Raw genomic sequence first — 24,922 nt, forward strand, 5'->3', positions numbered from 1 at the left:
ATTCGTCGAGCGTTATAGACGTCGGTGAACTATTATATTTATATATTTATACTAATTAATGATATTTTTTTGTGAAATGAACTACAACCATGAAGGAAGAAATAAGCGTTATCTTTCTTTATAATAATCTTCTGTTGTTGAGGATGAAAGTGAGTTACCTTAATGAAAGGTTAAATTCAAATGAAAATAATTAAAAATTTGAATGTTAAAAGAAGATAATGTTGTGACCTTCATTACTCATATCATACTTTGCTTCTTATATTTGTACTCATAAACTTCATTTTGAACTTAAATGAGTGCTTAGTACAAAAGGAATTGCATTGTAATTTGAAGCAAATTTATAGTACAGATTGACAACATTGATCATCATTTTCTGTATTAATACAAATTGACAACATTGACCCGCATTCATAATATCAAAGAACATTTTAAATATATTATATTGTATCTAATGCAATTAGAATGCTGGCCAACTGAGGTTGTTCAATTTATGAAAACCCTTTATATTATGTGAAATGTTGTGTGCTTAATGCTGTTTATCGCCTTCCGAAACATTATCTCATATTCTCTTATAAAGATGATATCCCAAGCAGCAAAAGAAGTCGCTAAACGATTGGCCAAGCATCGCAGCCATCTGATATACGCCGCCCGTATTTTGCCAATGTCACCTTTGCATTGGCGCGACATCGGATTTTGACCATATTTTTTTCTGTCGCCTCTGAAGATCGCTTTTTCATCGGGGCGAACTCCTACGGCGACTTAGTGAAAAAGACCGGCTCAAAGCAATCGGCCCATAGTCGCCTCGATGTCGGGAAAGTTGCTTTTCCTAGGTGGCGCTATGCGAACATATTTTAGAAATTTCCCATGAATCACCTGGCGTGTATTGGATTTTGAAATTCAACCAGCAACGCATACTGTCATTTCAAGAAACTTGGTAAGTGTAAAGTTTTTATTATTATATATTTGTAAATAATATATTATTTATTCTAAATAGTGAATAAAAAAGATTATTTTTGTTGAAGCCGTTCGAACTCGTTGCTTAACATGGAGTTGCACGTGATATTATTAGCGTTAGGCGTAAGCTACGATTATCATTTCTTTTCTTGTTTGTATTCTTTTCAAGTGATTTTATTTCCTTTTTTTTTGTGTGTGTGTCTGTTCTTAAATTATTGCAGATATTTTTCCATTTCATTTACAATGCCTTTCCTTTTGTTAACAACAATTTCTAATGAAAAAAGTTAAAAAAAAATATTAAATTGCGTTCTTATGTTTTGGTTTTGCAATAACATTTGTGTTATTATTTTTATTTCGACATAAAGCTAAAAAAATAGATTAGCAGAATATATTTATTGTAAATTTCAAAAAAAAAAAAAAAATATTTAAAACTTACAATTATGTAGTTATATTTGAATACTCTTATGTGAATAGTTTATAATTATTTCACCTTTCATAAAATAGTAACATAAATTTTACACCCATTAGTTTATATTATTTTTCCCTATTGTCCTAAACATTATTATAATATTTGCCTATATAGTTTTATCAGATTGAAAACATTATCAAGCTTATGAAGTTCTATATATCTATTTTACTCCTTAATTACATATCTCCAATTGTCAACAAATATTTTATTTGCACTTTTAAAAGAAGTGAAAGCTCAATCATTATTCTAATTAAGGAATATGTTTTTTAGGTTCATCAAATCTGCAAAAAGAAGAGTGAAGAAAAGTATATGTATAATTCTTTATATGTATTACCAGCAAAATATGAAATCCTGTATTCTATAGAATGCCCAAGCATTGTATATAATGCCTAAAACAAGCCAGTAATGTATGAAACAATTTGTATTTCATACATTTTCTAAGCATTCTATAGAATGACAACCTGGCAAAGTATGAAATACATCTCTCATTCAATGAAATAAAAATTTTGTGCAACCTTTGTTTCAAAACTGAAAATGCAATTAAAGATAAAATAAATTTTAAAATTGATCTATAAATATAAACAAAAAAAAATTTCTCAATATTTTTTTGGAAACTACTGTGCAAGTTTCTATTCCTGACTTCAAGAAAGAGCAAAATATTGGAAGTTATAATTAATGTGACGGAGTATGGTTTCTACCTACTTGGAACATCAGAAGGAAATTTAAAACAATTATATGTCCCAATTCACTTTATATCCTAAGAACTTGTTTAGAATTGAAGATATTCCAAATCAGAAAATTTCTCTCTGGTCAGTTGCAATTACTCAGAGCAGTGGAAGCAATCAAGGATTTATCAGATGTATGTGTTTAAGTGCCAAAATATGTAATGTCTTTTCGTGAAAAATGTAGTAAAACTTCAAAATGTTGCAATGTGATAGGCTTGAATGACAAGTAGGTAAATTTTAATTTCTGATTTTTTTATCTGAAAACTTATTTGCCTTAATTAGAAAGGCATAAATTTTGTTTTGTACAAATTTTATTTTTCTATATAATTTGAATAAATTTTTTTAATGGCAACCTCATTATTTTTTCAGACTGACAATTCAAGTGATTTTAATTCTATTTAGCTTAGTTAATTTTCCTTTTCATTTACAATTTTTCTATGAAAGAAGTTTAATAAAGTATTAAATAACATTTTTATATTTTGGTATTGAAATAACATTTGTGTAATTATTTTTATTTTGACATGAGGCTAAAAAAAACTTTAAAACTTGAGATTATGCAGGCACTTTTGAGTTTTCTTATATCAATAGTTTCAAAGTATTTCGCATTTCATATAACAGTAACATAAATTTTACTCCCATTAGTTTGAGTTTTTTTTTTCTTTATTATCCTAAACATTATTATAAAGTTTGCTTACACAGTCCAGTATCAGAACAAAAATATTATGCTTATGAAGTTCTATAAGACTTTTGCTTGTTAATTACTCATGTCCACTTGTCAACAAATGTTTTATTTATACTTTTAAATGAAGCGAAATCTCAATTACTATTATAATTGTTTTCTAGGTTCAGCAAAAAGGAAAAATGAAATGTATAAATAAATGTATAATTTTTTATATGTAGCTGAAGATTCAGTTATACATATATAGAATATTTATATAAATGAGTGTGGATTTTTAGAAATTTCAAACTCTTCAAGTATTACATAATAAATAAAGTTTAAATAATTTTTTTATAAATTACTTTGTGTCAATATTATTTATTCTTCTAAATTATAAGTCATAGTTTCAGGATTTTGCTTGGGTGTATAAGTCATTACAGAAAATTCAGTAAAAAATTTCAAGTAAATTATTATTTTACTTTGTATTTCTAAAATATTATTTAATGAAGGTCTTTGTAAATAAATTGTTTTGCATAGTTGTTTTTCTTTTCTCCTAAAAATAAAGATTGGAAAATAATAATTAAAAAAATATTTGTCTAAAGAAATTTTGTATAATTGAAAGTAGTGTTTACATTTTTAGGTATGGAGTTTTTGTAAAATATTCAGAGTTAATCATAGATCAAATTTGGTTCTTGTGCCATGAAACAAAACCAAACTACTCATAGATTTTAAAAAAAAATTAGAAATTTGAAGTAAATTGTTAATTTGTGCTTGTAAAATGTTATCAATTGGACATTAGCTAACACTAACATTTGTAATAAGGTATAAAATTTCTACACCATAAAGTAACTTTGTAAGTTAATAATAATAAAGTAACTTTGTAAGTTAATAATAAGATTTCGTATAAGTAAAAGAAAAGTTGTATTTTTGTGCATGGAATTTTTGTGAAACATATTTTTCAAATATTCAGAGTTAATCATAGATCAAATTTGGTTATTTTGCCACAAATCTAAACCTCACTAAACATAAATTATGAAAATATTAGAAATTTGAAGTAAGTTATTAAATAAGAAGTAAGTTTTTGCTTGTAAATTGTTGTTTATTGAATATTAGCTAACACTAACATTTATAATGAGGTTTAAAATTAATGCAATATGAAGTAACTCTGTAAATTAATAGTAAATGAAATTTCCAATAATGGGAAGAAGTGTTCCATGTTTGGGTATGGAATTTTTGTGAAATATTCAGTGTTAATCATTAATTAAATTTGGTTCTTGTGCTACAAAACCAAACAACTAAATATAGATCAAGAAAATATTAGAAATTTGAAGTAAATTATTAATTTGTGCTTGTAAAATGTTGTATGTTGGACATCAACCGACACTAACATTTATAATGTGTAAAATTTCTACAACTTGAAGAAACTTTACATGTTAATAGTAAATATAAGGAATTTTGTAGAATTGAAAGAAGTGCTGCATTTTTGTGTATGGAATTTTTGAGAAATATTCAGTGTTAATCAAAGATCAAATTTAATTCTTGTGCCATAAAACCAAACTAATCATAGATAATAAAAAAAATATTAGAAATTTGAAGTAAATTATTATTTTGTGCTTGTAAAATGTTATCTATTAAACATTAGCTAACACTAAAATTTATAATGAGGTAATTATGTAAAATCAATAGTAAATTGAATCAGTAAAATTGAAAGAAGCGTTACATTTTTGTATATGGAATTTTTATGAAACATATTTGTGAAATATTCGGGGTTTAACATTGATCAAATTTTTTTATTTTGCTACGAATCTAAACCTCACTAAACATAAATTATGAAAATATTAGAAATTTGAAGTAACTTATTAATTTGTGCTTGTAAAATATTTTCTATTGAAGAAACATATAATAGGAATTATATAATTTAGTGTTTGAAACTATTTTTAACCAATGCATTAAATTTTAGGGTGTTAAAATAGGAATTTGTGTTTTATTCATTATTCTTTAGGAATTATTTGTTTATTGCTCACATTAAGCAATATAAAAGTGTGTATAGTAAAAAAAAATATATATATATATATATTTTTAATAGAAATTATATATTTTTCTGTTTTGAATTTTTATAAAATAGCTTTTAAAAACAAATGATATAGGCAATATATATAATACATCTACTTTTAAATTTCTAATATCAGTTAAAATCATACTGATTAATTATATAATTGAAACTATGATTATGTTAACATTTCTTCCCATGCATTAAACAATGAAAATAAATAGGAAATATCAATGAAGGAAATAAATCTTATATGTAGATAGATGTTCAGGGGATCAAATTTAAAATTATTTCAGATAATTTTAACATTTGTTTATTTTTTTTAAGGAACAGTAAAAAAATGTCATTTAAACATTTTATAGGGTAAAATTATGGTAAAATCTATGCTATAATAATAGTTAAAAAAAAGTTGGAAGAATTGTTAGATGACATGACATTTTCCATGAATTTTTATCGAAAACAAGTATTTTATGGAATTTTAAATTTATCAAAATAAATAACAAACACTATTATTAATAGGTAAAAAAGAAAAGTAAACTATTCAAAATATCTCGTATTTTCAGGCTTTTGACAAAATTTTGAAAGTATGATAGTTTTAAATATTATGACACTAGTTTGTAGAGTTTGAGAAAATTGAATAACCATTAAACTAATATTTCAATTTGACACCAGCAAGTGTTGAGAAATAAATTGCCTATTGATTGGCATTTGGTTGCCCATTGCTAAAATACTTGGGGAAATGATTGGTATTGGGTCGCCCATTGCTAAAACACATGGGGAAATGATTGGTATTGGGTCGCCGATTGTTAAAACACATCGGGAAATGATTGGTATTGGGTCGCCCATTGATAAAACAGGTCGCGAAATGATTGGTATTGGGTCGCCCATTGCTAAAACACAAGGGGAAATGATTGGTATTGAGTCGCCGATTGTTAAAACATATCGGGAAATGATTGGTATTGGGTCGCCGATTGTTAAAACACATCGGGAAATGATTGGTATTGGGTCGCCGATTGTTAAAACACATCGGGAAATGATTGGTATTGGGTCGCCCATTGATAAAACAGGTCGCGAAATGCTTGGTATAACGTCGCCCGTGATAATAACAAGTCGCCAAAGGATCGGCAAATTCGTCGAAAACAAGTCGGGGCGACCATCGCGCGGCGTACCGCCGGGGGACATGACCAATGTCGGGGCGAGATCGCCTCCGATCTCGCCCCAATCTCGCTCGTTCCATGGGGCGATGCTTGGCCAATGGTTGGCCAACGATCTTTTGCTGCTTGGGATGCCCCCTCCAAGGCATAAAACTGCAGACCTTCAGTAAAGACATATTGTAATAAAGAATACTCATTTTGTATGTCTTATTTTTCCGACTGATTGTGGAAAATTTTATATATAATTATAATTTTAATAAAAAAGATCTCTTACTAAATTTAATTTAAATAAGCTTTCCTTATTTTAATATGGCGAATTTGATTAAAAAAAAAGCATTTGTAAGGATTCACACTTTCGTTGTTTAAAACTGCGTACCAAAATTCATCTATTTATTAATAGCTTGTTTATATAAATTTCTTTGACTATTACATTTATTTCTCTATGTTCATAAGTAGACATGGAAAAAAAAAACTATAACCTTCCAAAATAAATAAACATTTCCAGTAAAGTACATTTCAGCTTACAATCAATTAAACAACAAGATGCGTATTTCGCTTACGTTAAATTTATAACAAGAGGAATGAAATGATATGAAATAAAAAATATTGACTTTAATCCAATATAAAGAAAATCAATGAAGGGCAAAAATAATATTCAGCTTACAAGAAGGAAAATTAATCAGTATTTATTCAGCCTTAATTATATAGTGCGAAATCAGAAGCTTATGTTTTTGATTCAGATTACTGCATCTTCATCTTATGTTTAATGCATTGTTTCTTTTGCTTACTAGTTTCAAGTTAAGGAAGCTTATATATGATTAACAAATAAAAAATAACTCCTTAATGAATGAGGAGTGTCTAAAAAAGCAGCGATTGAATTTCATTCTTTGAATATATATATATATATATATATATATTTTATAAATTATTTGAGTATAATTTTTTAGAATATATATTTTTAAATTCATCGAAATGTTATGTAAATTAATCTGAAATAAAAAAATAGGATTATTTAAATATAAAATTTATTTTGATGTGATTATTCAAACATAAAGAAAAGAAATGCTTCTTAAGAGATTATATTTCATATTGTTTGAATAATTTTGAATTAAATTTATAAGCTATTTTTACTTTAAAAAAATATGCTCATCAGTACGAATAAGACGATTTAATGGTACTGATAATCTGGCAACCTTTCTGGAATTTGAGTGAAAAATATGTAGTATAGTTACTAACGTAATCCATTTTTTTTTCAAAAATGTGATGTTGCCATTCTTTCGAAATTTAAATCGTTTAAATAAAATTCTTTAAAACAATGTAAAGAATTTGTTATGATTTGTTTTTAAGAATTTAATCCAATTAATTTTATTACTTATGATTATTATGTTCGTAATTTCTTTTTTCTCTTGTGGAATACAAAAAGAGAAAGTAGAGTACAAAAAACATATTTTTGAGATAATGCTTGCTTATATATGAAGGCGAAATATGAAAAAAAAAACATTTAGCAAGAATTACATTTATTGTGTAGTCTTTTAAACAAATCTGTAAATTTTTATCTAAACTTGGACGAAATCTATCTGCTTGTACTGTTCATATACACGTGAGCTGGCGTCCTAGCAGAGGGGTAGCGCATCTTTCCTGGTTTTGAGTCCCGGTTCGGGCATGGTTGTTCTTCATCTGTTCTATCCGTGAGATGTGTGAATGTGCCCCTCTGTAAAAAGGGGCTGAGCAAGCGAATGTGATGCGCCAGTAGCTAAGACGTAGTCTTAGTCCTAGTTGGCGCTACTAAAAAACAAGAGACACATCCTCGGCTTAAAATCGCTGACTTCGTTAGCGAGCTTGTCCATAACAAGTGCCATTAGAAACAACAACAATATACACGTGAATGTGATAACGCAATAACAGAAAGATCTTTACTGTTCAAATTTGGTATTTAGATTTATTATCATGAATTCCGATATTTGTTAAATTTTAAACCACATTTAGACCAAATGTATTGGATGAGGGATCATTAATTATTCTTTCTGCATGCGAACGTGGTAACACAACAAGGCAGTGACTAAGATAAATTGAATTTGACATACGATTTTGTGGTGAAAATTGTAAACTCGTGCTATATTTTGGATCCAATGACTATTGAAGTGTGTGTATGTTTGTGCATTTTCTGTGTAGTATCAAGCATCCAGTGCGAGAACTCCATCCGATTTGCGATTTTCATTAAAAAACATTACTTTCGGCCCTATGTTTTATGGTAATTTTTATTCTCCTTAATGCATTCTACCCTCGGTATGAATTTATCTTTCGAATTTGGCAACTCTCTCAGCGAACATCGGTACTAATGTTGTAGCGATGTTTTCTGGTTCCCATTTTAGTTTTTCTTGAATTTCTTCCAATTTTCACACTACACTCTTATATCAAATTATAGAATATAAAATTCGTTCATTTTCATTTTTTTTTATTTTACTTCTAGTGTTATTATTTTTGCAAATATAGGTCCTAAACTACTTTTTCGTTTTCAGTAATTTACGGCCCCCAAGATCATCAAATCCGCATGTCATCTACATGAAAATAAACTTTTATGAATGTGCTTTCACTTAAAAATACTCGTAGTTAAAACATCATTTTATATTTTTTTATTAATATTTTACAGTTTCCAACAGTCCTCTGTCTCCCTATATTTTTGCGATTTTCACTTACTAGCGGACATTTGGGACCCTATGTTGTATGGTGATACTTTACCTACTATCAAACCTCTGAATGTGTCGGTCGAATTCAGCAACACCCTGTATAAAAGGATGATCTTGGGTATTTTACTGAAACTCATATTTATTAAGATCTGGGAAAAGATTAAAAATCGGATTTTAACAATTTTATCCTGGATATCTGATTACTTTCATAAGACAGGAAAAAAAGAAACTTTGATATCCTATGGTCAAATACAGAATTTACAAAACCATTATTATGGTTATTGTTATTAAATATAAAAATTGTAGTTTTTCTATGCATAATGATGATACTCTTTAATTTTGGATTTACAATATATTTGTGGAGTATAGTTCAACGTTATTCAATGCATAATCTTTAATATCGTTTCAAGAGCATTGTACTAAATTATAGAATGTTTGACTTTTAATAAGAACTGCCACAGTAAATTTTTATAGTAGAATATTAAATTGTATTTTCTTTGAACCAAATATTGACAGTGAAAATGCTTTGAAAAATGTCCCTGGAGTTGAATATTGCTACATAATGCTCAATAATATTGATCCGAGATTCGATATTTCTCGCTACTCACAGTATTTTACAATATTAACAAAATATTATATAATGAATACATATGATAGAAAGAGGCACTTACTTTCATACCTATCTGATTTAATAGGGTATAACATTTCATATTCTATAAAAACCTTCAAAAATTATTATGCTTTTAACATTTCTCGTTTTAGTAATTACACCTACAATTAATTTCATTAAAATTAAGAATACATTGCAATTAATTCATAAATATCTCAAATAAATCAGGGCTTAATAAATAAATTTGATTCAATAATTTATGTTCTAATTATCTTGATTAAATAAGAAGGAAAAGTAAATGTTAATGCAAAAATTGTCTATTCTTTTCAAATATATGAATAAAAGCCAAACTCTCCTCGTTTCTGTAACATATAAATTTGATCCTCATAAATGAATGCAATTTCTGCAAGTAATGAGGAAACTAAAGGCTCGTCGAATTCATATTAATTTCAAGAGAAATGCGAGTCAAAAGGACAGGTTATCTAATATTGATTTGGAAGTGGATTCTCTAATGTCTCTTGTTCAGACTTGCAACAAAACGTAACTTTTAAAGCGAAGATAGTAGATAGTTACTGATTCTTAATAAACATAGGAATTTCCTATTCGAATGTGAAAGGATACGTTATTAATATTATATTCGAAACGTTATATTTAGCCTCTTGCTTTGAGGTTACTCACTTGAAATTACCGGAGCAACTTTTAGAAGTTCTGTGTTTGTTTAACTATTAAAGAATAGCTTAAGTAGAGTCATAGAGATTATTATTAAGCATAAATCTATATTTCATGTTTGTTCATTGTCATAAAAGTTTTAAATAAGACTGTTAAGTGCACAAACTTTATTTGATGTATGTTTCAATGAGTAAATTTAAGCTTCAAATCAAATTCAAATGCATCATATAATCTTATCAGTTTTAAGATACGTTAAAAGAAAGTTTGAAACTTTATCACGCTTTCTGAAGAATTTTAAGATGCTTAAAAAGACGCTAGCTGTGCTGTATCCCCAGATTGTATAAAAAATTGATTAGAAACAGATTTTTTCAAAAGAATAAAATAATAATAATAAATAAATAAATAAAATGTAATTCTTGTTTTAATAATCATTGTTAACGTGAATTCTTACTATAGTTATTTAGCCAATGCAGATATGAATAACCATGGAAATGAAGCAGGTTCCTTGCAACTAATCATTAAACCTGAAGTTTTTATCCAAAATCATTACTTTATTTTCTGTAAAGAAATGAATACTAACTGCTAAAAATGTATCGTTAATATTCATAGTTTCCATGAAAAATTTACCTTCCATTATGAAAATTAATTAAATTTTAGTAATAATTCTATGAGCTCTCGAATAATTATTAAATTAATAACTCAGTATTATATAATTACTTTCATTTGAAGGTTCAAACACTGAAATTATTATTTATCTACCTATGCCGCGAATCGTACTTTTATCTGATAAAAATTTATCTTCAATTATTTGAAATTTTATGAAACCCAATATTTATTTAATAATTTAATTATACTTTATTATTTTATTCGACTGATTTCGCATTTGTAAAGAAAGTATTTTTATTAAGTTTTTCTTTCTTATCCTGATATATTGTCGTTTTGAAATTTCGAACAATTGAGCGCTCTTAACAATAGTGCATAATTATTTAATGTTCTGAATAGATTAAAAACTAGCAGAATAAACTTAATTAATTTTTTTCACCATATGTGTACGAACGAACACAATTGTTTTCACCATATGTTGTCATGAATTTTGTAAAAAATGGTTACATAATTATGTAAAACTCATAATGATGTATTGAGAGGTTTATTAAGCTATGCGAATACGTTCGAAAAGAATAATTTCAAATGAACTGTTTCGGAGATTTTTCAAAAAAATAGTTGGAAAAAAATAGCACAATTATGAAAGAAGATCTTATTTATTAAAATAAAATGGTGATTTAAAACATTTATAAAATTTTTTTTCCAAACAAAATAACGAAACTTGAAGATAAGCAAAAAAATTTTAATTCATAATTTTAGCAATTTTTTGTTAAAAATAAAAGGATAAACTAAAAAATAAGTTTCATTTCTATTGTAACGTAAAATATTGGATTTAGACTGGTCAGTAACATTAATTTTTCATTTTTTTTTTATTTTCCACCTTATATAGTAATAGAACTTCTATAGAAATTTTTAAACAAAAAAAGACAGCGTATTGTTCAGGATCTATTGGAAATATTGATAAATTATTCTAATAAATTTTAATAAAAAAATTATTTGACTTTTAAATTACCTTTTTTCGTAAGAAAAATTATTTTTTTAACTATAAAAATATTGTATGAATAGATAAACTTAGCATATGTAAAAAAATAAACGTCAATTCCCAAAGAATGAACGTAGATATAGTTATAATGCATTTATACATAGAAAATGTTCAGAAATTTAAATATTCAATAAAACAACTTCTGTAATTTTGTCAAAATCAACTTTTTAATGGAGTCATTAACCTCAAAAACTGAAAATAACAAAATAACTTTGAGAATGTGATTTAATCAGTGAATTAGAATATGCATTTTGATAAAAAGTCGAAAGGTAAAAAAGTAAGAAAATTATGAGCTATGTTCCCAATCTTTTAAAAAAATTAAAACACTATAAGCACCATCATATAGAAATTTCCTAATGTTACTAAATAGTTATTAATAATAGTTGAAAATAGTTATAACTAATATATACTTTTCAATTAACTTAAGAATTTTCTATTCTATATGAAAGGGTTTTTGTGATTTTTTTTCCCTTCTGTAATTGAAAAAAAAATAATACTTCACATTTTAATTCTCTAATAATATTGCGCTCTTAAAATACTTTGCTTTTTCATTATTCATTATGAAATTAGAAGTTAAAATGGTTGAGTACTTTAATTTTTTCTCTGATTTTTAATTTACTCTCAAATGAAATTTAATTTAATTTGTCTATAGTCTTAAGGTAGCCGACTACGTTCAAAGCAATATTTTTGAAAAATTGGATTTTTTAAAAACTATTTATGGTTTTTAGATGTATTGTCAATTATAAACACTATATATACAAAAAAATTATTTGGAAATATAATATATTTTGAGAAATAGGAAAATTTGTAGTAAATTTTAATGAAATTTAACCTAAACGGCTAACACTCTACACAAAATTGTAATGCAGCTATCCTATTTTTCTTTGTACACAAGTTATAGAATATAATAATGAATTAAATGAACCAAAATTTAAGAAATATTTTGAGATGCAAAGAAATTATGGGTAAAAATGTACGTATATATACATTTGTTCCATAAATTTACAACTTAATTTTTCTTTATTTTTTAACAATAAAACTTTTGGTTCATTTCATTGCCCATAGTATTTAAAACACACGCTGAAGTTTTTATGTAAATACCTCTATTAGTTTTTGAGATATCATGTTAACGGTGGAAAATTTTTATAAAAATTAAAGTTTAAGAAAATTGAAGTTAAAGAAATATTTTAGCTAAAAAATTGCTTAAAATTATCCTGGATGATAGAACAGATCTTCCTTTTCCTAGAAAATTTATTTTGGAAAGAGGAAAGCCTGAACTACAAGAAATAATAATAAAAGAAGAATTCGCCAATGTAGTCGAAAACCAGTGTTTTTAACGTAGTCGGACCCCTTAAATGAAATATATTTAATTCAAATAATTTGGTAAAACAATATTATCCTTTTAAATAATTCAAGCATCAAATTTTACTAACAGTATAGCCGTCAAAAAATATATTAATTTTGAATAAAATTAATTTACAGCATCATTTACAAAGCTTTTAAATCTACTTAAGAAATTATTATAAATCTACAGCTTTGTTTGATACCTTTTAGGAAAGCTTTTGTCGTCCTTAAAATGTCTTTTAGAAAGAATTTTCAAAATATTAAAATCATAATGTTTCTTGAAAGTTGTAAATTTCCTGGAAAGCGTAATTCACTTAATATCTTTTGTTAAGTAAATAAAACATTTGTTATATTTAAGAGAAACTCCTTTAGTCTTAGAACCCTAAATAGGATTTGCTTTATTACTTTAAGCATAGAAACTTTTATTTCATTATTATTCTAGCATCTATAGGAAAAATATAATGTTAGTTTGATATGAAAACTACTACAACAGCGACAGAAATAGTAATTCTTTATAATTTAATTTTATACAATGCTGATAATTTAAAAACCGAATGATAAACAGAATAACTTTATTATATTTTTAAAAAGTTTTCAGGAAAAGCATAATTCACTTTATAACCTTAAACATAATTAAGTGTAAGAATAGGCATTTTTAAGAGAAACAGTCTTAAAACCTCAAATAGAATGAGTTTTATTTCTTTCAAGAATAGCAGTTTTTACTTTATTAAATTTCAAGTATTTATAGAAAAAAATAAAATAAAATCGCAATCCCAATTGATTATAACAATTTTCCCAAGAAGAATATAAAAAGAATATAGTAAAAATCCCATGATCAAAAGTATATCAACTTACAACTTACAATAAAAAAATGGTTTTAAATTATCTTTGCATAGCTTCATACATATAGCAAATAAGATAATGTGAACATGTTAGATTTCTGAATTCTGCATGCTTCAGTTAGTGCAAGATTAAGAAGCAAGGAAGGTATTATTATTTGGATTGAAAGCGAGAATTCACTATAAATAAATATCATTTTCATATAATGTAATAGGGAAACGTTTTCACTCTTCTGTTTGTATATTGCTCATAATTTACTAGTAAAGAAAATAATGTTGTCTGAAAGAATTTAGAATACATTTTCTAATTATGATTTCAAGTAATTTTCAACGTCTCCTGCATTCAATATTTTAATTTTATATCATATACTGTACAATAATAAAAGCGGGCAATATTTTGAATCTGAAAGAATGTATGAAAATAATTTGATGATTTCGAATCCTGCTACAGATATCGTCATCATTCTTGCGTTTCTATAATCTTGAGTTTTGCCTCCAAATCTGTCATTAGTGAAATGTTTGCCACGATTGGGGGCCATAGACCAATCATCAGTTCGGAATAATTCAAAATATCTTTAGAAGTGAGTGTCTTCTTTACATTGAGATTATGGAAAATAATATTGCAAATTAGAAGCATTTTTAATGAAGTATTTTGTATCCTTAAAAAAATAGTGTGCGCAATCAATTTTTTCTTCTATGGATATCAAGATTTCGACGTTATTACAGATTTTTTTTGTTTTTAATTTAAAAACATAGAAATACTTTAGTCAGAATAAAAATTTAAAATTCCGTCTTTGAGTGGGATAGTTAAGGTAAAAATAACATTGTAAAATACATTGCAATACAAGGATATAATTTAGAAACAGAACTTCACTAGTTCACTTTTGAAAAAGGAGGGGAATAAAAGGAAAAAGAAAGGAAGAAAGACATGTATACAGAAGTTTCGAACAAATGAAGACCAACGAAATTCTATTCATTGAATAAAAAAAATATTTTTTACATACATACAAACATACATACATACACGTATAAGGTTCCTTAGAATACTATAATGACTCACAATATTCAATGGATTGAAACATTTTTAAAAAATGCTTTGGATTTTCTTCATTCAATTCTTTTTATTTACCTAGAAATGTCCCTTATAAACCTGTATTCGAATATTTCTTTCGAATCCCTCTGTGCATTTATTATAAAAATCAGAACTAAAAATGTATTAATAAATTTACATAGTATTTATTGATAAATTAAGATTCGAATGAATTACAACGGCTTGATCATTTTATGTTTCAGAAATGTTTATAATAGTCGGACTTTTTCTAATTTTTTTATTAAAATATATTACAATATTTACAATACACCGAAAGCTAATCGATTTATATAACGGGCAATATATATCGGTGCAAATTATCAAATTAATATCACATGGTATTTCAAAAGAAATTACAACAATTTTTTTTTTATTTCTCTATTTGATCTCTCCCTTTCAATAATTTTAGGCAGAATGAAATTTTCAAACATAAACCCCATTACTATTTTAATAAAACTTAGAAGCTTTATATTTTAATAAAAATTACATTTTTATCACATGCTTGTAAATATTTCTTTTAAAATTTGTCCATGGGTGAAAGGGTGGAGAAGCACAACTAGCTATCTATTTATTCCACAAGAAAATTAGAAGAACAGGTAACAAAACACAACCTAAACCTATTCAAAGAGAGTACATAATAAATCCCATTCAAATAACAAATTATTAATTAACAGCAATAATAGAATTGCTCTCGTCGCACCCGCTCGCTTGAAGTAAATGCTTTTTCAAGTCATTTTTGTGTCCAAATGGATTATGTGATTTTCTAGAAGAATCAATCGGATCTCGAGTTCTATTAGAGATAGAATGAAAACTCTTGAATTTTCTAGAACTTTAATTTTCTCCAAAGGGTTACTAAATGTTTCGTTTTATTTAGAGTCGTAAACTTGTAATCCATTAAAAATATCTGAATATCCACAAGAAAAGACGAAACTCAAATAACAAAGTACATCCAAAACATATACAAAGCCGACAACACTTGCTGAAATCAATAGCACACCAACAAATACCAAATCATTATTAAGCAAATTCAACGCACTAATGCTCAAAATGTAGCTAGAAAGTTCGATCCGCAGTCAGCATCGTAAAATGAGAATTGATACTTATGTTAACGCTTCCACATATATAGTCTTCTAACTGATTATCGAATTTTCTAGAAGGATCTCATATCTCTGTTCGCAATAAGGATACTGCATAATTCTTATATTTTCCTTAATTTCTAGTTTTTTTATGCCAATGTCCCCAAATTTTTCACCAAATCATCAGATGTTCGTTTAGAATAGGTTTCGTTGAACCGGCATCCATTCAGAATATAAAATCAGAATATAATTAATAATATCTGTAAATTTCTGAATCCTCATCGCATTTCTCCGATGATCATGGTCCAAACTTGCTACAAATATTATTCAAACTGCAAATTCATCTGTATTCCTATAAGCGTCAATATATTTTTTTAAAACTAGTTTTTCCTTGGTAATACATTTTTTCAAGATGTCTTTACATAATAGTATTTTTATAACTTATTGTTCGCTAATTTTTTTAATATTCCTATTCTTCCTTTGGAATAAAAGTGAATTTCGTATAATATTTTAGTATTTTTTTGGATTGATTTTAAATGACTTCTACAGAAAGTCATTTTAATATTTATAGTCAATGACTCAGAATTTAATGGAGCTGTTCAGTCGGGATATAACAATTACATTAATAGATTTTTTTTCAATAATGATAACTAAACATAATATGTGCGAAGTTCGCTGTGTAAAAATAAAATAACTACAATAGCTTAAAACACTATCTTTCATGTAAATTTTAATATTAAAAAAATAGTTTTAAAATTTATTTTTTATTTTTGTTGATATTAAGTACTATTTTACCTGTAAAACTGCGTATTTTGGTATTTACACCTAATTCCATAACTACCAACATTAAATAATTTACTTCAAAAATATATTAATTCTGCACGAGAAACTTGATATGCAAAATGATTCATGCATTTTGATTGTATATTTAGTAATGCATGTATTCAAACATATTAATCTGTGTTTCCATAACTACTGTCATTGATCTGTGCTATGGCATTCAGTTCAAACATGCATTAATTTTACATGAGGAATTTGATATGCAAAACCATTCATGTATATTGACTGTATATCTGGCAATATATATATGTGTGTCTATACGTATGAAAGTTTTAATGGCTAATTTGAACAATGGGTATAGATTTGTGAGCTAGAAATGAAATAATTTAAATATAGTTTGTGCTAACATTACTCAAGTTTTCTCCTTATTATTCTAAAACGCCGGGAATCAATCAATCTTTTGGAAAATGAATGTAATGTAAATGAATGAAATGAATGTTATGTAATTATACCTAAAACTGGTATATGTTGAATATAAAAATATGAACAAGACAAAAATAATTATTTATTTTAAAAGAGTAATTTCGCTTTTCAAGATACTGTCAAAGTTTTATTACTTTAAACATAGTATAATTTTATAATTCTGCAGAACATTTATTTCCATAAAGAATGAAAAAGTATTAAAAATTAACAAATAAAAAGCACCAATAAACAAAAATCAAGTCAGAATGCTCCATAAAAATTGAAATTTAAAGTTTACGGTGTTTTGATTCAAATTAGAATTCATAGAACACTTGAAATATGTATCTATTTTGAGTATCATTTCCAACAAATTATTAGATTCGTGAAGGGTTTGATTACTGTTTAAATGTGTAAAAATGATACACGCGCTTCTTTCTTATTAACTAGGTTAAATTGTTTATATAATTTTATCTTAAATCTATTGGTAAATAACATTAATGTGACCAGTATCATGAACAACATTTTAAATGTTTATTCGTACAAATTCCATATTTATAAAATGCTAATGTTGGAACAATTCATAATTTACTCCTAATACTTAATGTCGAAAAACAACGGTTAAATGTAAAAAAGAAAAAAAAATCCAAATGAATTTCAGATTGTTTTATTGGATTGTTTTACCACTGCACTGAATCGAACGCTTTTCTTAGGTAATTAATTGAGTAGCGAAATATTATTAGAAATGTTCTGGAGAGGGATCACCCTGTCATCAAAAAGTCCACTCAGTCGAAAGAACAAAAATATATAATAACCACGATATAGGCTTAAAATCAAGTTTAATAGACTGCAAAAGTAAGCTTAGCCGTCTTCAAATAAATAATCTATATTATTTGCCTTTCGAAATGTATCTTTTTATTTTTTAAAGGCAATAAAATAGTCTTTATAGTATCTTTACACACAAAACATTAACATTTATATCAATCCCATTTCTGTACAATTGTTCTCCTTAATTTTAATAATATTTTAATACAAATTGACACACAATCTTTAACAGCAATTTTAAATATAATTATTATCAAATTCATCCCTCAAAAGTTCAATCAAAATCATTTTCTATAACAGGATTTCTGCTTTAATTTCATAATGTATATGTTTTCTAATTTCCAGTAAACTGATTCATTTCATATTTTTCTATCGTATCAAATCACAAGATCAAAATTTAAAAAAAAAAATCATGCCAAATTATGTATTTTACAGCTTGACAAATTCATAATCTCAGCAAATAAAGTGGTCGCCATTTGGCGGTTAGTATTGATTAGTGTTTTCTGAAGTTGTCTCTTCATACATTTTGCAGATCTGTATAAGAAATTAAGTCGTCCCTTCATTTGTTTCAGATGCAGATACTTTCAAATACGGAATGATATTTTACGACCTACCTATCTTTATAAAAAGGCTGATTTAAAAAAAAAAGAAAGAAAAAAACTGACTGCCTTAAAAATATTAGATTCAAATGGTTACAGGAACAAATTAATCTCAAAAACACAAATTTTCTTAAAAACCCAGATCATTTATATGTTCATACTTATTTAATTCTAAAAAGCTTAAGTTGTGAAATACTGACAATTTAGATACGCGTACTCATAAGAAAAGCAACTACTTGATATAAAATTTTCGCTACATCCCTAAGCTTAACATTTTTACAGAAAGGAACAGCAGCTGTCATAGGTTGCAGAAACTTTTTTTTTCTCACTAGTTTTCATACAGGTGTAATAAATTGCTTCATATCAATTTTCTCCAGCGAAAATATAAAATAGAATCCCTTTAGGGCCTGAAAATTCAATTTCCTTTTCCTAAGTACGAAACATCAGGCATGGGAAGGGAGATGGAGGGAAAAAAAAAACCGGCTCATTTTTTTGGAAACAAAAGGCGACGTGCCATTAATTTTCCAGCAGTGGCAGGACACGACAGAAGTGGGGTAACAAAAGACTGCAGCATTGGGCGGAAAGGGAACGAAATACGTTTTAAATTGATAAGTAAAAGGAAATGGCGAACAGCATTCCCTCAAACGTTTAAAGTATTAAGCAAACAAAAAGAATTTAGAATTGTGAAACACATAAAGTGTTCCGATCAAGTGTGATTTTTATTTGTTCGCTCTATTTATGTAATTGAGAAAGTTTCCAACCCCAAATCCTTCTATTCCTTGCTATTATTTTTTTAACGTTTTGCATTGCATTCGTAATTAAACTAATTAGTATATTTTTATATTTTGCATTAATAGATACCATATATTACATATTGTGGCATAAAGTAAATTTGTTATAAATAACTTAATTTGAAGTGTTTAAAAATGAAATACAAGTACTGGGTTATAGAAACTAAATAAAGTTAAGTTGCAGATGTTAAAGCATCACCATCAATTCAGATTGAGAATTATTGTTTATTATAATCAAATATGCATAATATATTTAAAAATTGTACTTTTCCCGTTAGGAATGTAATGATATATTGTTATCACTTTAAAATAATATACACGATGGGAAAAAAGTCCGTAAAAACTTTAAAAATTTATAAACCCTGAAAATAGGGCAGAATAAAAAACGATTTGCAGGTTAGCATCGATAAGTCACTAGATTTTTTTTAAGGTCAGAAGAAAATTAATTCAAAAAACAGACAATAGATAGCGTTTTGTACATAAGTGAAAAAAATGCAGGCAAATAACAAACATAATGTTATAAGTCCTTTATTATAGCAATATTCCACATTTAGATTCTGACGCTATTGTTTCCATTTCAGCTGCAGCGCGTGCTGAAAGTGTCTACCTTAGACATGGTCTTCCGGACCTTACAGGATCCTCCAGCGAACCAAGCAGTTCGTCAAATCGCTAAACAAACTTTATGAGGCTTGCCATTTAAAAGCCCTTTTACATTTTTCACATTTTTCTGAAGTCAGAATTTACGCAGAACAACAGTCGCTTATTCCTGGTTCATGTAAGACAGTTTCATCAATAAAGCTTTACCTTTCCTACTCAGCATCCTCGTTCATTTACATGGCATGCAAAGGGGAACTCAAGAATGAATCAAGAGCATAAGAATTTATAATCGTCTGTCTCATTTGCATATTTCCAACTAAGTCAGCACCATCTGTCGGCTGTTTTTGATTTTTTTTAATTATCTTAAAAAATATCCCGTGACCTATCGTTGCTGAATCTGCAAAACGTTTTACATTTTAGTTTCTTTTTTCGGGTTTTATAAATTTTTACCGGACTTTTTGCACACCCTGTATATATTTTATAGTACTTACATATTTTGTAGAAGTATGGATATGTTGTAAACTTAACTTTCTGAATACATATTAAGATAAGCATTCCGTAAAATGTTATTAAAATTAGGCATATACAAACATTAGGGTTTAGAAATCAAAAGAGATGCAGATTTGAAATATTTATCATCAGTTCAAATTCTAAATTAAATTAACCTCTATTATATCGTTTCTAGTACAAGGGTTTTGTTTTTCACTTTTATATTTGATGTGAAATATAGAAGTATGATATATAGCTTACTTGTTTAGCCATAATTATAAATTGAACCAGAGTGTGTGGCTTAAGACGTTATAACCATATATTGGTGACTATGTGACTATATTTGTGACTTTGATATACTGATTTACTAACATTACAAATCACAGTCATGTTTATCCATAATTATTATCCAAAATATAAAAAAATGCTAGGAATAGTTTAAAAATAGCTAAAATAATTTATAATTTAAATATTTTCTTTTTGATTCATCCTTCCTTTCTCTTCATATTTTCAAATTATTAAGGTTATATCATATTTCTTAAAAATTATTTTTAAAATATACATTATGCTATGAAGTTCTGTAACGTTTCAAAAAGATAACAAGAATTTATAATTGAAAATACTTCCTTATCTAAGTGAACTATAATTCAACAAATATCTTTAAACTACCGCTAAATAATTCGATGACTGTAGCAACTATACAGATTTATAGATACAAATATTTTGATCAATGTAAATGAATACGAATCTGCACCAACAATTCACTAATGGATTTTCTTACAATGATAAATTGTTGCAATTTTGGTAAAGTAGTGTCGTCATTACATATTTGCATTAAGATCTGAAAAAAATTAATTGAACCACAGTGTGTGGCTTAAGACGTCATAACCACATATTGGTGATTATGAAAGCTTTTACTGTAACAACTTTTGATGAGAACATTAGGACTTTGATATACTGCTTTATTAACGTTACAAATCAGTCACATTACAAGCAGAACATTATTCTTTCATTTGTCGTCTTTTATTATGTAATTGTTTTGCTAATTTTTGGAACATCTACTGATTAAATTAAAGATTTCATTAAAAAATTAGAGATTTTATTACAACAACAAGCTGATAATTCAGCTGATCCTTGACTAGTATCAGTTTGAAATATTTAAGGTCCTTCTATGTAATGACCAATTTGCGCACAACATGTTTAAAGTGGCTACTACAAATAATTGAGCTTATACAACATTGCTAATCGTTTAAGTTGGTTATAGCCCTTTCATGTAGTCGTCGGCGTTAAATACAAATTGCTTTCAGTGTCCACTATAAAAAATTTATCCGATAGAGTATTAGTGTCAATTTCAAATATTTACTATCTTCCCATATAGATACTTTATCTTTGTATACAACCCACTTTCACTAATATGAAAGTGGTACAATACCTGAAATTGTTATAGATGTAGTGAAAATTGGAATAGAACGATTTTTTTAAATATTTCAAGAAAAATAATGTATTAAAAGAAATGATTTTTTTTTCATTTGGAATGAAATCATAATTACAAGAATTAAATTCTGAATAAAGCAAATTCCAGGCCTAAAAACAAGCATGCAAGAAAAATGTTTACTGTGTTCCAAAGAGCTCTACCAGCAATTCTCACAATGGTAGATATTTCTGTTCCACATCTTATTATCGTACTTATGATTAGACATCTAGATCGCCTGAAACAAGTTAATCACAGCATTAAAACCTATTTACTAATTCTTAAACCTATAGTGTATCTTGATATTTTATCTCTTTGCCGTCATTTCTAGTATAACGAGTGTAAATAGCGCCGAGAATATCATTTATTAATTATTAGCACTTTAACTATTTTGTATGCATGTGTTAATGTTTTGTCTTCCTAGTACCCTCTAATCAAATTCAAAACCACCCTTATGCTGCTTCTCGCTGCACCTCTGCCTAGAAGGAATATATCAAGAAAGCAATAATGTTTACTCCTACTAAATTATATAGCTGCTATTATTAATCTTTCAACTTTTGTAATTAGGCAGTTGAGTGTCTAAGTAGATGTATCGAGAGTTCATGAATAGGAATTAAATAGGCCAACAGACGAGAGAAAGCTGCGCTTGACATTATGCTGACTTGCAAACTGATGATTAAAATCTTAATAACCTATTGAACAACAGTGACCTCATAACATGGTCACGACTTCATGACCGAAGGGATCATGACTGGAAATATGATACTACACATGAAATGCTATTTCAGCAGATCTGGTGCTTACTAAATTCGTTGGCACCAAAATTTCCCCTCATCGGTATGGATAAAACGTTTGGAGAAGTTCTTGATATCTGATTATGGTTCAAACTATGAAGTTTCAATATATCCTTCGAAGAAAAAGTAATTACAAACAACCTGAAAGTAAATACAACACACTAAGTGCTATATGAATTAAGTTTTCCAAATACTAATACTCTGATGATATTGAATACATTATGTCATAGAAATTGCAAGATGCTATCACTTCGACAAGAATTTGATCGATTCGTGAGTACTCTTGGAACACTTCTGTATTAAGTATATGCGAAAATAAATAATCATAAAAAAATTATGTATAATTATTGTATATAACCCAAGAGTATCAATTTCATTTTAGGCTATTTAACAAGAACTATTTAACAGAAACGTTCAGAATACGAACTCATTAAATGACATTTTGATATCTTGCGAAATAATCTATTAAATAATGACTGGTATTGATAGCAGATTCCATATTTATAGCAGGACTTAAAATTCAACAATTCATCAAATATAATTTAAGACGTTAGAATAATAATTTTAAATATCTTGTATATATATTGCAATATTAGATATTTCGTCCGATTTTTTTGTATAATTTTCATTCAAAGAAGTTAAGAATAAAAATTAGAATTATGTATTTATATTTAGATGGTTAAATTAACAAATGATCAGCGTATAATATTAGCATATAACAGCATATATGATTAGCATATAATAGCAACTGAATATGTTCAGCATATGGCATTTAGAAATATTGTAAAAGAATCTATGAAACGATAATTGATGAGTGTTTGCAGAATTGATATTTCCGAAACGAAATGTAATTCATATTCATCAAAATTAGAGTGGAGATTCATGAAAATAAGAGATTTTTGAAGAAAAGGTTTGACGATTTAACATATAAAGTGCAATATTTAAAATGACAACCCATTTTACTATATAATTTTTGTAGAAATTTAACTGTCCAATTTAATCAAACAATTTTATTAATGTCAAAGATTTGCAGTTCAAAAAAAAAATGGCAAAAAAATTCCAAAAAATGGGATTTAAATAACATATTATGTTGAAAATGACTCAAAATACTCAACAATATATTATTAAATATATTCTGACTCAATATATAATTTAAAATAATATTATTTATTTAATATAGAATATTATTTTTGAAAATCCTGTAATCATTTTTAAATATTATTTTTTAAATAATTTTATTGTTTTGATTTATAGAACAAAAAAAAATTAACACAATGATTTGTTTTTAATACTTCTGGAATGGAAAGCAAAACTTTATATATTCGTAATAAAGAAACTTCAACTTCGTTAACAGAGAGAAGGAAATAAAATAATTTTGCATTTTCAGTAATAGAATATACTTTTTCTTAGAGTAACTGCGTAAATATTTGTTATCACTTATTCAATAATATTAGTGATGTTTTTAACAGAATAGTACTGATTATTTTAATAATATATGTGAAAATGTATTTGCTGTTATGATAAATCTCTAGAATTAAATTTATTTCACTGAGAATCTCTAAACCAATAAGATAAATATTTTATATGCATGAAGAATTATAATTAATCGTAGCTGCCCTTCGAATGATGTTCCATTTACGTATTATGATCACTACATGATTGATTTTGTGTTCGTTTCTTGAAACAAAAATAATTAAATAAATAAAATAATCATCGAAAAAATACAAATAATGCGAGGCGCAGAAAAATTCCATTATGCCATTTCTAAGTTTCGACTAAGCGTAAAATTCATCTAATATTCTCTTCTCTTGTAGCAGAAGAGTAGAGTTAATCTTATTAAAGGAAATGCTCATGGTCCATAATGTTGGAATTTTCTATAAAAAAACAATAATTTCATTTCTTTGCTCAATTCAAGAGGGGCGGGCAACAATAGACGATGACAATAATTAGACATGTATGGAGCTAGGTCAAGGGTTGGTGGTAGAAATATCGCGGAATTATTTGAACGATGGAGTAAGAAACGTATTTATATTTATGTTTATTTAGTTATTTGTATGCACTGATGGTGACGTGCTATCTTTGTTGCAAGTTCATTAAAATACATTTTTAAATGAGGCAAACGTTCATGTCATAGTATTTTTGAAAAT

Source organism: Argiope bruennichi, chromosome 2 (assembly GCF_947563725.1).
Source record: "Argiope bruennichi chromosome 2, qqArgBrue1.1, whole genome shotgun sequence".
NCBI classification, from domain to species: domain Eukaryota; kingdom Metazoa; phylum Arthropoda; class Arachnida; order Araneae; family Araneidae; genus Argiope; species Argiope bruennichi.